Raw genomic sequence first — 13149 nt, forward strand, 5'->3', positions numbered from 1 at the left:
TGCCTGGTCTCCAACTATCTCCCAGCTGAAGAAGCCGAATGTGGAGGTCCTGGGCTGGCGTGGTTACACGTGGTCTGCGGTTGTGAGGCAGGATGGACTACTGCCAAATTCTCTAAAAGGACATTACAGGCGGCTTATGGTAGTCACAATTAACATTCAATTCTCTGGAAAGAGCTCTTGGATATTCCTGCAGGCAGCATGCCAAATTAACACTCCCACAAATCTTGAAATGGCTGTGGTGTGTGACGAAACTGCACATTTTAGAGTGGACTTTTGTCCTCAGCACAAGGTCCATCTGTGTAATGATCATGCTACACCTGTCAGGTGGACGGATTATCTTGACGAAGGAGAAATGCACACTAATAGGGATGTAAACAAATGTGTGCACAACATTTGAGAGAAATAAGCTTTCTGTGTGTATGGATCATTTCTCAGGAACTTTTATTTCAGCTCATAAAACATGGGACCAATACTTCACATGTTGCTAATGGTCAAACTCAAAATCGAACAGATTGAGCGATATGCTTTGATCTATTATGGACCCTTTTAACCCTAAGTGTCAATAAATACATTTTGACCCCAACTGGTCAAAAATGTCCATGTCCAAATATTATTTTGATCCTTCTGTAATTTTAGGAGTTTGTCAAGCAACTACTTACTGGACAAAAAACTATATACCATGATTTCTGTGTTAATATGGAAGAATTAAAAAATAATCTCTTGTATACTTAACTGAAAATGTAGACAACAGTAAATTTGTGATAAAAGCACCAAATTTGGCACCCTTACACTTTTCTTAAAGGGTCACTGTGTTAATGGGGTTTTTATTATATGTCCACACTACGGCATCGAAATAACACTGAAATAATGAAAATGATAGTGCCCTTTTTGTGTAAGAACTGGAATTTCCGCCTGTTCAGGAGTTTCTGCGCCAGATCATGACGTCACCATCTGATTTGATTATAATAGGCCAGTGACTGTTCATCTTGGTAAGGGGGTGGGCTCTAGACCATCCTATCAGCCAATCAAGGCTGTGCATGTACATTTATTTCCTAACTCCCACACAATCAGACAGCATTTCAATGTTCAAAGGAGGCTCAGGGAAATAAATGGTAAAAAAAAGGGAGTTTTTTTCATTAGCTCACAAAAAACTTTCAACATTGCAGAACCAATTTTGTTTTTTAAAAACTTTTTTTGTTGTTGAATTTTACCCCTTTTTTTTCTCCCCAATTCCGTGGTATCCAATTGTTAGTAGCTACCATCTTGTCTCATCGCTACAACTCCCGTATGGGCTCGGGAGAGACAAAGGTTGAAAGTCATGCGTCCTCCGATACACAATTCAACCAAGCTTCTTAACACAGCGCGCATCCAACCCGGAAGCCAGCCGCACTAATGTGTCGGAGGAAACACCGTGCACCTGGCAGCCTTGGTTAGCGTGCACTGCGCCCGGCACGCCACAGGAGTCGCTGGTGCGCGATGAGACAAGGTGTTTATTTACATAGTGAATCCAGAAGAAAAACAACAGTACTGCCATCCAAAGTATCCATTATGGGACAGCTCAAAACAATGCTGCCGCATCAACAGCTCAATCCAAAATGGTTCCCCCTCTTGAACTCTAAGAGAGGCTCCTTTTGTAGGGTAAGCCCCTCCCATTAGAACATAATAATGGGTTTCTCATGATACAATATACCAATATAACATTTACAAAATCACATCACTACTGACATGGTGTCTTTCAATATGCACATTTACATGAACGAGCCATTCGGGACAGGCACTACAAAGTCAGCCCAATTACCGTAGCTTGGTCCTTATCCCAGCATACCCGGAAGCAACAGAGATGAAGAGAGAGGAACAGAACCAAACAACGCGCTCATCCATAACATTGATAGGTACAATAAACGTTGCTTAAATTAAACATGAACGCTTGTCTGTAAATTCTTTATACCATAAACTGTTACAGACTGGAGGTAAGAATAAAGTGTGAAATGTATGTATTAAGATAGAGAAGTTAACTTGTGTGTCGACCCACATTGTTAATGTAGCTGATATGGCCAGTGACGGACTTCTCCGTCACAGGGAGCGTTTGACAGTGATAAGGGGTGGCATTTGACCGCAGACCCATTATGGACGCAGGCAATGAGGCAGTGATCGCTGAGATCCTGGTTGAAGACAGTAAGAGGTGTATTTGGAGGGCAGGTTGGTTAGGATAATATCTATGCGGGTGCCCGTGTTTACGTATTTTGGGTGGTACCTGGTAGGTTCATTGATCATTTGTGTGAGATTGAGGGCATCTAGTTTAGATTGTAGGATGGCCGGGGTGTTAAGCATGTCCCAGTTTAGGTCACCTAACAGCACGAGCTCTGAAGATAGATGGGGGGAAATCAAAGTTTACCGTTTAAACTCAGCTTCCCACAATAAGTTGGGTGAATTTTGGCCCATTCCTCCTGACAGAGCTGGTGTAACTGAATCAGGTTTGTAGGCCTCCTTGCTCGCACATGCTTTTTCAGTTTTCTATAGGATTGCCCACAAATTTTCTATAGGATTGAGGTCAGGGCTTTGTGATGGTCACTCCAATACCCTGACTTTGTTGTCCTTAAGCCATTTTGCCACAACTTTGGAAGTATGCTTGGGGTCATTGTCCATTTGGAAGACCTACTTGCGACCAAGCTTTAACTTCCTGACTAATGTCTTGAGATGTTGCTTCAATATATCCACATAATTTTCCTCCCTCATGACGCCATCTATTTTATGAAGTGCACCAGTCCCTCCTGCAGCAAAGCAGCCCCCGTGTGGGGGTCTTGCAGCCCCCGTGCCACCCCCGTGCTTCACGGTTGGGATAGTGTTCTTCAGCTTGCAAGCATCCCCCTTTTTCCTCCAAACATAATGGTCATTATGGCCAAACAGTTCTATTTTTGTTTCATCAGACCAGAGGACATTTCTTCAAAAAGTACAATCTTTGTCCCCATGTGCACATGCTTAGTGGCCATTCAGGTTATGTCAATATAGAACTCGTTTTACTGTGGATATAGATACTTTTGTACCTGTTTCCTCCAGCATCTTCACAAGGTCCTTTGCTGTCGTTCTGGGATTGATTTGCACTTTTCACACCAAAATTACCTTAATCTCCAGGAGACAGAACGCATCTCCTTCCTGAGCGGTATGACGGCTGCGTGGTGTTTATACTTGCGTACTATTGTTTGTACAGATGAACGTGGAACTTTCAGGTGTTTGGAAATTGCCCCCAAGGATGAACCAGACTTGTAGAGGTCTACAAAAAAAAAATTCTGAGGTCTTGGCTGATTCCTTTTCATTTTCCCATGATGTCATGCAAAGATTCACTGAGTTTGAAGATAGGCCTTGAACTTCATCCACAGGTACAAGTCCTAATTGACTCACATTATGTCAATTAGCCTATCAGAAGCTTCTAAAGCCATTACATAATTTTCTGGAATTTTCCAAGCTGTTGAAAGGCACAGTCAACTTAGTGTATGTAAACTTCTGACCCATTGGAATTGTGATACAGTGAGTACAAGTGAAATAATCTGTCTGCAAACAATTGTTGGAAAATGTACTTGTATCATGCACAAAGTCGATGTCCTAACCAATTTGCCAAAACTATAGTTTGTTATTAACAAGAAATGTGTGGAGTGGTTGAAAAACGAGTTTTAATGACTCCAACCTAGGTGTATGTAAATTTATGACTTTAACTCTTATCTGTTTTTTTAGCATTGGATGCATCGCAATCCACTGCATCAGCCAGTGTCGCACTTCCGCATCTGCGGTGAAAGGTTGCAGAGCTACATAGGTAATTGTCAGACCACAAGACGTCCCGAAAAGAAAGTAAACTTCCATAGCGTCCGAATGGTTTGACCTACAAACTATTATGACTCTGTTTTGCTCTATGACCCCCACAATTGTCACGGGAATCTTCTGAAGGTAACCGGTACCGTTTATTTTAAATGAATAGAAGTATGAAGTTAGTTTTGTGCCTACCCCCCAAAATGGTGTTAAATATGTTTAAATACAAATATATATTTCCTGAGTTTTTTTATCTCCTAGATTTAGGGCAGACACTTCAAAACCTTTTTTCTTGTGATTTATTTATTGACTCTCCTTTTTGCCATTTGTGAATGTGTTATTCATTGCTTTTCAATGGGCTTTAGTAGTAAAGGCCAAAATCTATATTTGATCAAATTATAATTTTTAGTATGTATCTAAAGGGTCCTAAAAGTCCAAATAAAATAGCTAAATGATCCATAGTTTGACAAAACAAAATACGCTATATAAGGTATGATTTCTTCTAAAAGAACCATCAGCAAATTTGAAAATGTGATGGAAACCAATTTGTATTTTTATTCGGTTCATGGAAATTTAACAGCAGTTATTTTTATGTGCACAATTTCATCAAGCACAGACTTTTATCCACAACAAGTCAATTTGATGGAAACATCTTTGGTGGGAACATGTGCATATTGTTTTTATGCAGGTTTTAGAATATTCGCATGAAAATCTGGGTCAGTGGAAACCTAGATATTAACTCAACAAAAATATTTATCTTGCAGTCAATATGCAGGTTTCCACTGACCCAGGTTTATTCAACAACAAAAAATGCTGCCAAAACAAACATTGTAACGTGTAATGGAAACGGCAGCTATAGGAGAAATGTTCTTAAGATCAACAACCTTTTATCCATTTGACAGGGGTGGATTTATCTTTTACATAACTTTCTTTATTGCGAAAAAAAAAAATGTATGACGGAAAGGTATTTTTTAAAAATAAGTTATGATTGCCGAATCATTTTGAAGGTTCACGGGGCACCTGATGTCATCACTTAACTATAAAGCTACACTCCACATTTTATTCTAATTATAAACTGTGTGGTTCCAGCCCTGAATGCTGATTGTCTGACAGCTGTGGTATATCAGATCGTATACCAGGGGTATTACAAAACATTTATTTTTACTGTTCTAATTACATTGGTAACCAGTTTATAATAGCAATAAGGCACCTCTGGGGTTTGTGGTATATGGTTAATATACCACGGCTAAGGGCTGTTTCCAGGCACGTCGTGCACAAGAACATCTCTTAGCCATGGTATATTGGCCATATATAATACCCCCTTGTGCCTTATTGCTTAATTATACCTATTCCTGAATGCTGATTGGTTAAAACCGCATTCCAGCCAGGGGTTCTATTGCACAAGTTACCACCGGCTAAATCTATGACATTAAAATGCCTATTTACTCTGTTCCATCTGACTTGTATTTTATTTCATCTTTATTTAACGAGGTCGGCTAGTTGAGAACAAGTTCTCATTTACAACTGCGACCTGGCCAAGAATAAAGCAAAGCAGTTAGACACATACAACAACACAGACTTACACATGAAATAAACAAACATACAGTCGATAATACAGTAGAAAAAGTCTATATATAGTGTGTGCAAATGAGGTAAGATAGAGAGGAGAGGCAATAAATAGGCCATGGTGGTGAAGTAATTACAATATACCATTTAAACACTGAAATTATTGATGTGCAGAAGATGAATGTGCAGGTAGAGATACTGGGGTGCAAAGGAGCAAGATAAATAAATAAATTCGACATGGGGATCAGGTAGTTGGATAGGATATTTACAGATGGGCTATGTACAGGTGCAGTGATCTGTGAGTTGCTCTGACAGCTGGTGCTTAAAGCTAGTGAGGGAGATATGAGTCTCCAGCTTCAGTGATTTTTGCAATTCGTTCCAGTCATTGGCAGCAGAGAACTGGAAGGAAAGGCGGAATCCACTGAGCGCAATCCCCTGTCTCATCAGCCCAGCCAAGCAATTTATAGACTTCATCTCCACTATAAAAAGCATCTAGACATTATCTCACATTTCTATTTGACTAACATTTAGTTTTCAACAGCGGATATTTGTAATATCCTTGCTCTCGGTCTTTCCGACATTTGCAACATTGTTTCAATATTCAAATTCGATCTCCAGCTGTCACATAGTGATGAACATGTCGGGAGTCGGAATGAGACAGACAGGCAGGCAGCTTTTCTCAGCCAGTCGAAATCATGAATCAGCATACATTTTTATGGATATTTACGAAGACATATCAATAGAAAACAGGTCAAATAAAACGATGTGCAGCCAGTTTGCAGTCTTTCCAGCTTCAGTTTGAAGTTATTGTTTTAGCTGTGTTGTTGGCTAGCTGTTCTGAACAACAGTGTTCTGACAAGAGAGCACATTTTCTGTACCAGGTGAAAACGCTCATCGTTAGCTCATTGTTATGGATGTATCCAAATAATTATCACTAGGAAACAGCTTAAACAAATGCATATGATGATACTTTGTTGTTATTCTGGCTGCACTGTTTGACGTGACTGTAAATTTGCTGTAGTTGGCTAGCTAGCTAGCAAGGGATAAGAACATTGCCAGCCAGTATGGCAATAGAATATTTAGAATGAACGACTGGGTCCCGTTCATAGATACAGAACAAAAATACTTCATGACTGGGTCGCATCTCTGGCAACCGAACCGATAGAATGAATGACCAGTTGGCTTGGGTAGCAACCCTATATATATGTACAGTGCCTTGCGAAAGTATTCGGCCCCCTTGAACTTTGCGACCTTTTGCCACATTTCAGGCTTCAAACATAAAGATATAAAACTGTATTTTTTTGTGAAGAATCAACAACAAGTGGGACACAATCATGAAGTGGAACGACATTTATTGGATATTTCAAACTTTTTTAACAAATCAAAAACTGAAAAATTGGGCGTGCAAAATTATTCAGCCCCCTTAAGTTAATACTTTGTAGCGCCACCTTTTGCTGCGATTACAGCTGTAAGTCGCTTGGGGTATGTCTCTATCAGTTTTGCACATCGAGAGACTGACATTTTTTCCCATTCCTCCTTGCAAAACAGCTCGAGCTCAGTGAGGTTGGATGGAGAGCATTTGTGAACAGCAGTTTTCAGTTCTTTCCACAGATTCTCGATTGGATTCAGGTCTGGACTTTGACTTGGCCATTCTAACACCTGGATATGTTTATTTTTGAACCACTCCATTGTAGATTTTGCTTTATGTTTTGGATCATTGTCTTGTTGGAAGACAAATCTCCGTCCCAGTCTCAGGTCTTTTGCAGACTCCATCAGGTTTTCTTCCAGAATGGTCCTGTATTTGGCTCCATCCATCTTCCCATCAATTTTAACCATCTTCCCTGGTCTGCTGAAGAAAAGCAGGCCCAAACCATGATGCTGCCACCACCATGTTTGACAGTGGGGATGGTGTGTTAAGGGTGATGAGCTGTGTTGCTTTTACGCCAAACATAACGTTTTGCATTGTTGCCAGAAAGTTCAATTTTGGTTTCATCTGACCAGAGCACCTTCTTCCACATGTTTGGTGTGTCTCCCAGGTGGCTTGTGGCAAACTTTAAACAACACTTTTTATGGATATCTTTAAGAAATGGCTTTCTTCTTGCCACTCTTCCATAAAGGCCAGATTTGTGCAATATACGACTGATTGTTGTCCTATGGACAGAGTCTCCCACCTCAGCTGTAGATCTCTGCAGTTCATCCAGAGTGATCATGGGCCTCTTGGCTGCATCTCTGATCAGTCTTCTCCTTGTATGAGCTGAAAGTTTAGAGGGACGGCCAGGTCTTGGTAGATTTGCAGTGGTCTGATACTCCTTCCATTTCAATATTATCGCTTGCACAGTGCTCCTTGGGATGTTTAAAGCTTGGGAAATCTTTTTGTATCCAAATCCGGCTTTAAACTTCTTCACAACAGTATCTCGGACCTGCCTGGTGTGTTCCTTGTTCTTCATGATGCTCTCTGCGCTTTTAACGGACCTCTGAGACTATCACAGTGCAGGTGCATTTATACGGAGACTTGATTACACACAGGTGGATTGTATTTATCATCATTAGTCATTTAGGTCAACATTAGATCATTCAGAGATCCTCACTGAACTTCTGGAGAGAGTTTGCTGCACTGAAAGTAAAGGGGCTGAATAATTTTGCACGCCCAATTTTTCAGTTTTTGATTTGTTAAAAAAGTTTGAAATATCCAATAAATGTCGTTCCACTTCATGATTGTATCCCACTTGTTGTTGATTCTTCACAAAAAAAATCAGTTTTATATCTTTATGTTTGAAGCCTGAAATGTGGCAAAAGGTCGCAAAGTTCAAGGGGGCCGAATACTTTCGCAAGGCACTGTATATATACACTGCTCAAAAAAATAAAGGGAACACTAAAATAACACATCCTAGATCTGAATGAATGAAATATTCTTATTAAATACTTTTTTCTTTACATAGTTGAATGTGCTGACAACAAAATCACACAAAAATTATTAATGGAAATCACATTTATCAACCCATGGAGGTCTGGATTTGGAGTCACACTCAAAATTAAAGTGGAAAACCACACTACAAGCTGATCCAACTTTGATGTAATGTCCTTAAAACAAGTCAAAATGAGGCTCAGTAGTGACTGCCAGGCTACTTCTGGCGAGCACATGGAGTGCTGTGCGGCCCCTCAAAGAAATGCCACCCCACACCATGACTGACCCACCACCAAACCGGTCATGCTGGAGGATGTTGCAGGCAGCAGAACGTTCTCCATGGCGTCTCCAGACTGTCACGTCTGTCACATGTGCTCAGTGTGAACCTGCTTTCATCTGTGAAGAGCACAGGGCGCCAGTGGCGAATTTGCCAATCTTGGTGTTCTCTGGCAAATGAAAAACGTCCTGCACGGGGTTGGGCTGTAAGCACAACCCCCACCTGTGGACGTCGTGCCCTCATACCACCCTCATGGAGTCTGTTTCTGACCATTTGAGCAAACACATGCACATTTGTGGCCTGCTGGAGGTCATTTTGCAGGGCTCTGGCAGTGCTCCTCCTGCTCCTCCTTGCACAAAGGCGGAGGTAGCGGTCCTGCTGCTGGGTTGTTGCCCTCCTACGGCCTCCTCCACGTCTCCTGATGTACTGGCCTGTCTCCTGGTAGCGCCTCCATGCTCTGGACACTACGCTGACAGACACAGCAAACCTTCTTGCCACAGCTCGCATTGATGTGCCATCCTGGATGAGCTGCACTACCTGAGCCACTTGTGTGGGTTGTAGACTCCGTCTCATGCTACCACTAGAGTGAAAGCACCGCCAGCATTCAAAAGTGACCAAAACATCAGCCAGGAAGCATAGGAACTGAGAAGTGGTCTGTGGTCACCACCTGCAGAACCACTCCTTTATTGGGGGTGTCTTGCTAATTGCCTATAATTTCCACCTGTTGTCTATTCAATTTGCACAACAGCATGTGAAATTTATTGTCAAACAGTGTTGCTTCCTAAGTGGACAGTTTGATTTCACAGAAGTGTGATTGACTTGGAGTTATATTGTGTTGTTTAAGTGTTCCCTTTATTTTTTTGAGCAGTGTATATATATATATTTTTTTATTTAAATATATTTTCCTTTATCTTTTTCCCCTAACCCTACCACTCCTCCCCTAATTGGAGTAAACTAATGGAGAACAACACTTAGGCTTCTACTTCCAGCAGAGGCGTACTATATACATTTTACGGACACAGTATATTTTACAATAGTTATCTTTTTAAATTATTTTTTATCCTTCAGCTACCCTCAACCCCTCCCATCTATCTCTGAAGACCATTCAGTTTTGATATTTACTTGCCATATATTTTATAGAGTTCCGAGACTGGATTGTGTTGAGGCACAATCTGGGGAAGGGTACCAAAAAAAATATGCAGCATTGATGGTCCCCAAGAACACAGTGGCCTCCATCATTCTTAAATGGAAGAAGTTTTGAACCACCAAGACTCTTCCTAGAGCTGGCCGCCCGGCCAAACTGAGCAATTGGAGGAGAAGGGCGTTGGTCAGAGAGGTGACCAAGAACCCGATGGTCACTCTGACAGAGTTCTAGACTTCCTCTGTGGAGATGGGAGAACCTTCCAGAAGGACAACCATCTCTGCAGCAATCCACCAATCAGGCCTTTATGGTAGAATGGCCAGACAGAAGCCACTCCTCAGTAAAAGGAACATGACAGCCCGCTTGAAGTTTGCCAAAAGGCACCTAAAGACTCTCAGACCATGAGGAACAAGATTCTTTGGTCTGATGAAACCAAGATTTGGCCTGAATGCCAAGCGTCACATCTGGAGGAAACCTGGCACCATCCCTACGGTGAAGAATGGTGGTGGCAGCATCATACTGTGGGGATATTTTTCAGCAGCAGGGACTGGGAGACTAGTCAGGATCGAGACAAAGATGAACTTAGCAAAGTACAGAGAGATCCTTTATGAAAACCTGCTCCAGATCACTCAGAACCTCAGAAAAGGGAAAAGGTTCCCCTTCCAACAGGACAATGACCCTAAGCACACAGCCAAGACAACGCAGGAGTGGCTTCGGGACAAGACTCTGAATGTCCTTGAGTGGCCCAACCAGAGCCCGGACTTGAACCCGATCGAACATCTCTGGAGAGACCTGAAAATAGCTGTGCAGCAACGCTCCCCATCCAACCTGAAAGAGCTTGAGAGGATCTACAAAGAACAATAGGAGAAACTCTCCAAATACAGCTGTGCCAAGCTTGTGGCACCATACCCAAGAAGATTCGATGCTGTAATCGCTACTAAAGGTGCTTCAACAAAGTGCTGAGTAAAGTGTCTGAATACTTATGTAAATAACATATTCCACATATTTTTTTCAAATAAATTAGCCAACATTTTTAAAAACCTGCTTTTGCTTTGTCATTATGGGGTATTGTGTTTAGATGGATGAGGAATTGAATCAATTTTAGAATAGTGCTGTAATGTAACAAAATGTGGAAAAAGTCAAGGGGTTTGAATAGTTTCCAGATGCACTGTACATCTTGTTATTTTTAGTCCCATCCTTCAGCTCCACTTAACCCATCACATCTTCCATATATTTTCTGAACCTTTCTATCTATTCTCATCGTTTCTAAAGATTGTAAAATACATGTTTTTGTTGTTGTTGGTAAGAGTATTATTATATTAGGGATCGATTGACTATGACTTTTCAAATCACCCAGCAGTGCTATTTACAGAGTTAGCTCCAGGTAAATGTTGCCATTCTTCAACTATTCCTGAACCTGTGACCAAAAACAAGCTACATATGGACAGTACAAAAACAAATTAAATAATGATTCTGTCTCTTTGCAGCAAAATCTGCAGAGCTGGGATGGTTGTATCCCCCATATATATTTTTAATTATTAATTTTATTTCACCTTTATTTAACCAGGTAGGCTAGTTGAGAACAAGTTCTCATTTGCAACTGCGACCTGGCCTAGATAAAGCAAAGCAGTGTGACACAGACAACAACACAGAGTTACACATGGAGTAAACAATAAACAAGCCAATGACACAGTAGAAAAAAGAAAGTCTATATACAGTGTGTGCAGAAGGCATGAGGAGGTAGGCAATAAATAGGCCATAGGAGCAAATAGTTACAATTTAGCAGATTAACACTGGAGTGATAAATGAGCAGATGATGATGTGCAAGTAGAGATACTGGTGTGCAAAAGAGCAGAAAAGTAAATAAAATAAAAAGAGTATGGGGATGAGGTAGATAGATTGGTTGGGCTATTTACAGATGGGCTATGCCCAGCTGCAGCGATCGCTTAGCTGCTCCGATAGTTGATGTTTAAAGTTGGTGAGGGAAATAAAAGTCTCCAACTTCAGCGATTTTTGCAAATCGTTCCAGTCACTGGCAGCAGAGAACGGGAAGGAAAGGCGGGCAAATGAGGTGTTGGCTTTGGGGATGATCAGTGAGATATACCTGCTGGAACGTGTGCTACGGGTGGATGTTGTTATCGTGACCAGTTAGCTGAGATAAGGCGGAGCTTTACCTAGCATAGACTTATAGATGACCTGGAGCCAGTGGGTCTGGCGACGAATATGTAGCGAGGGCCAGCCGACTAGAGCATACAGGTCGCAGTGGTGGGTGGTATAAGGTGATTTGGTACAAAACAGATGGCACTGTGATAGACTGCATCCAGTTTGCTGAGTAGAGTGTTGGAAGCTATTTTGTCGATGACCAAAGTCGAGGATCGGTAGGATAGTCAGTTTTGCTAGGCTAAGTTTGGTGGCATGATTGAAGGAGGCTTTGTTTGCGAAATAGAAAGCCGATTCTAGATTTGATTTTTGATTGGAGATGATTAATATGAGTCTGGAAGGAGAGTTTACAGTCTAGCCAGACACCTAGGTATTTATAGTTGTCCACATATTCTAGGTCGGAACCGTCCAGGGTGGTGATGCTAGTCGGGCGGGCAGGTGCGGGCAGCGAATGGTTGAAAAGCATGCATTTGGTTTTACTAGCGGTTAAGAGTAGTTGGAGGCCACGGAAGGAGTGTTGTATGGCATTGAAGCTCGTTTGGAGGTTAGTTAGCACAGTATCCAAGGAAGGGCCAGAAGTATACAGAATGATGTCGTCTGCGTAGAGGTGGATAAGGGATTTGCACGCAGCAAGAGCAACATCATTGATATATACAGAGAAAAGAGTCGGCCCTAGAATTTAACCCTGTGGTACCCCCATAGGGACTGCCAGAGGTCCGGACAACATGCCCTCCGATTTGACACACTGAACTCTGTCTGCAAAGGAGTTGGTGAACCAGACAAGGCAGTCATTAGAAAAACCAAGGCTATTGAGTCTGCCGATAAGAATACGATGATTGACAGAGTCGAAGACTTGGCCAGGTCGATGAGGACGGCTGCACAGTACTGTCTTTTATCGATGGCGGTTATGATATTGTTTAGTACCTTGAGCGTGGTTGAGGTGCACCCGTGACCGGCTCGGAAGCCGGATTGCACAGCAGAGAAGGTACGGTGGGATTCAAAATGGTCAGTCATCTGTTTATTAACTTGGCTTTCGAAGACTTTAGATAGGCAGAGCAGGATGGATATAGGTCTGTAACAGTTTGGGTCTAGGGTGTCACCCCCTTTGAAGAGGGGGATGACCGCGGCAGCTTTCCAATCTTTAGGGATCTCGGACGATACAAAAGAGAGGTTGAGCAGACTGGTAATAGGGGTTGCAACATTGGCAGCGGATAGTTTTAGAAAAAGAGGGTCCAGATTGTCTAGCCCAGCTGATTTGTACGGGTCCAGGTTTTGCAGCTCTTTCAGAACATCTGCTGG

Source organism: Oncorhynchus clarkii, chromosome 21, assembly GCF_045791955.1.
Source record: "Oncorhynchus clarkii lewisi isolate Uvic-CL-2024 chromosome 21, UVic_Ocla_1.0, whole genome shotgun sequence".
Lineage (NCBI taxonomy): Eukaryota > Metazoa > Chordata > Actinopteri > Salmoniformes > Salmonidae > Oncorhynchus > Oncorhynchus clarkii.